At 47.6% G+C, this 3,607-nt stretch overlaps 1 non-coding gene across 1 annotated transcript; it reads left to right on the top strand.

Moving 5' to 3' along the window:
* Nucleotides 1-889: 889 nt before the first annotated feature.
* On the top strand, nt 890-1,027 carry LOC114813470. The gene has a single exon (XR_003761188.1). It is a non-coding gene; the product is annotated as a small nucleolar RNA SNORA7 (small nucleolar RNA).
* Nucleotides 1,028-3,607: the final 2,580 nt, after the last annotated feature.

The raw sequence follows: 3,607 nt of genomic DNA, 5'->3' as shown, positions 1-3,607 counted from the left end.
GGTGTTTCCCTCTTTGGCAATTACCTTTTCATGTTCTTGGCACTGATCAATTGCTATACACTACCCCAGAACAGAGATTGTTTCCCCAATTACTGTGACTAGTATTCTGCATGTATAACTTGTCCAAATCATTTAGGAGAGAGCGCTCTGCTATGCAGCACAAGTACACACCAACACATACCCCTTTCAAAGAATCATACATATAACACTTCCATTCATTCAATAGCCTTTACTGAGCACTTTGTACAAAGCACTCTACTAAGTGCTTGGGAGAGCAATATGAGAATTACCTATATTTAGGTAATTACCTATATATTACCTATATTACCCCACTAGGTCCCCCAATATTTCTCAAGATTCAATTCACCTTACTTTGTGGTCCCCAACTTCTGAAATCTAAGCTCCTTCATGAGGCCTTCTCTGATTAATAACTCATTTCTAAGAATGGTTTCTACTGAGTACCAACTCTGTGCATAATACATTACTAATCACTTGGGGAAGAACAATAGAATTAGCAGACATGCCCTATCTCCACCCAACTGCCACTTCAACATTTTCTTGTCATCCAAACATATTCGTGCCCCCTCCCCCCCAAATCCTCTCAGCATTCAATTTATACTCTAATTGCTTTCTATTACCTATAATTTACTTCAGGCCTCTCTCCTCTGCTATTTTGTATGCTCCTAAAGAGCAGGGATCATGTCTGTCAAGTCTATTGTACCTCCCTTGGTGATTACTACAGTGTACTCACACAGTAAGCCCTCAATCAATACCACTGATGGATCCAACCCTCTACATTCACAAATTTACTCCGCTCAGATTCAGCCTCACTTAGTTCTACCCCCACAATCACTGAGTTTGGGCTTTTAGGGTGGACTACAGATATCTCTTCCACTCAGGGTCAAATCTGAAGAGTTTCCAGTACTCTATCAGTCTTGACTATGAGAGGGAGGGTCAAGCAGAGGCATATTCATTGCATTCCTAGCTTGGGCAGTGGCTAGCGAGTGGAAGGCAATCTGCTACAAGTTAAGACTCCCCTGTGCTGGGCAGCAGTGACATGGGAGACACGAGGGCAGAGACTCAAGTTTATTGCACAAAAGAAGGCAATGGTAAACAACTTCTGCATTTTCACCAAGAAAACTCTATGGATACACTACCAGAATGATTGCAGATGGAGGTGGGATGTTCTGGGAGAGATGTGTCCATGGCGTTGCTATGGGTCGGACATGACTCGTCAGCATAAACAAGGCAGATATTCAGAGGCTGGAAACAGAACAAGAAAGAGAACTCTCCAAAACTAACAGGTTCTGTACTTGCACAACTCCTTATCCTGATATATTGGTGAGGTCAAAAGCAGGAAAGCGTATTAGAAAAAGATAGATGAGTACATTCCTTTGATCCTTCAGTGTGTCCCCAGAATAATGATGTGCTGATTTTGAAGAACAATTTGTTTCTCATCTTTGAAAAGAATATCCCTAGGTGAGAAACCATGTATAGAACACACAGGAACAGTTGTACTTTCAACACTTTGTCTCATTGCTCTCATTGACTGCAAAGCATGAGGGTGGTTCCACATCATGGAAAAGACTTGTTAAACCTCTATGACTTTTATTTTCTTCTTACCAAACATATCTTGATATAATCTGTCAAGAAATCCTGTTCATCTTACCTTCACAACATTGCTAAAATCCACCCTTTCCTATCTAAACTGCTTCCACACCGATCAAAGCATTTATTCCCCACCTTGACTACTTTCATTCAATAGTATTCAATAGTAAATCCTAGAACGAGTCGTCTACAATCAATGCCTAGAATTCCTTAACTCCCATTCTCTCCTAGACCCCCTCCAATCTGGCTTCCGTCCCCTCCACTCTACCGAGACTGCTCTCTCTAAGGTCACCCATGACCTCCTTCTTGCCAAATCCAATGGCTCCTACTCCATTCTGATCCTCCTTGACCTCTCTGCTGCCTTTGACACTGTCGACCATCCCCTCCTCCTCCATACCTTATCTCACCTTGGCTTCACGGACTCTGTCCTCTCCTGGTTCTCCTCTTACCTCTCTGGCCGATCATTCTCGGTCTCCTACGCTGGAGCCTCCTCCCCCTCCCATCCTTTAACTGTTGGAGTTCCTCAAGGGTCAGTTCTTGGCCCTCTTCTGTTCTCCATTTACACTCACTCCCTCGGTGAACTCATCCGCTCTCACGGCTTTGACTACCATCTCTACGCAGATGACACGCAGATCTACATCTCCGCCCCTGTCCTCTCCCCCTCCCTTCAGGCTCGCATCTCCTCCTGCCTCCGGGACGTCTCCACCTGGATGTCGGCCCGCCACCTAAAACTCAACATGAGCAAGACTGAGCTCCTCATCTTCCCTCCCAAGCCCGGTCCGCTCCCAGACTTCTCCATCACCGTGGATGGCACGACCATCCTTCCCGTCCCACAGGCCCGCAATCTCGGTGTCATCCTTGACTCGTCCCTCTCGTTCACCCCACACATCCTATCCGTTACCAAGACCTGCCGGTTTCACCTCTACAATATCGCCAAGATCCGCCCTTTCCTCTCCACCCAAACGGCTACCTTACTATTACGGGCTCTCGTTATATCCCGGCTAGACTACTGTGTCAGCCTTCTCTCTGACCTCCCTTCCTCCTCTCTCGCCCCGCTCCGGTCTATTCTTCACTCCGCTGCCCGGCTCATCTTCCTGCAGAAACGATCTGGGCATGTCACTCCCCTTCTTAAACAACTCCAGTGGTTGCCTATCGACCTCTGCTCCAAACAAAAACTCCTCACTCTAGGCTTCGAGGCTCTCCATCACCTCGCCCCTTCCTACCTCTCCTCCCTTCTCTCTTTCTACTGCCCACCCCGCACGCTCCGCTCCTCCGCCGCCCACCTCCTCGCCGTCCCTCGGTCTCGCCTATCCCGCCGTCGACCCCCGGGTCACGTCCTCCCGCGGTCCTGGAACGCCCTCCCTCCTCACCTCCGCCAAACTGATTCTCTTTCCCTCTTCAAAACCTTACTTAAAAATCACCTCCTCCAAGAGGCGTTCCCAGACTGAGCTCCTCTTCCCCCTCTACTCCCTCTGCCATCCCCCCTTTACCTCTCCGCAGCTAAAGCCTCATTTTCCCCTTTTCCCTCTGCTCTTCCACCTCTCCCTTCCCATCCCCACAGCACTGTACTCGTCCGCTCAACTGTATATATTTTCGTTATCCTATTTATTCTGTTAATGAATTGTACATCGCCTTGATTCTATTTAGTTGCCATTGTTTTTACGAGATGTTCTTCCCCTTGACGCTGTTTAGTGCCATTGTTCTTGTCTGTCCGTCTCCCCCGATTAGACTGTAAGCCCGTCAAACGGCAGGGACTGTATCTGTTGCCGACTTGTTCATCCCAAGCGCTTAGTACAGTGCTCTGCACATAGTAAGCGCTCAATAAATACTATTGAATGAATGAATGACTACTTCATCAGCTTCCTCTCTGACCTCCCTGCCTCCTATCACCCCTGAGCCAGTCCACACTTCACTCTGTTCCCCAGATCCTTACCAGGTTAATTTGGGTACCCCAACTTCAACTGTGGCCAAGTGTAACCTCCTCCTCTAGACTGTAAAC

Source organism: Ornithorhynchus anatinus, chromosome 7 (genome assembly GCF_004115215.2).
Source record: "Ornithorhynchus anatinus isolate Pmale09 chromosome 7, mOrnAna1.pri.v4, whole genome shotgun sequence".
In the NCBI taxonomy this organism is placed as follows: Eukaryota; Metazoa; Chordata; class Mammalia; order Monotremata; family Ornithorhynchidae; genus Ornithorhynchus; species Ornithorhynchus anatinus.
Note: the sequence above shows the minus strand (reverse complement) of the source record. Positions and strands in the feature narration are given on the sequence as shown.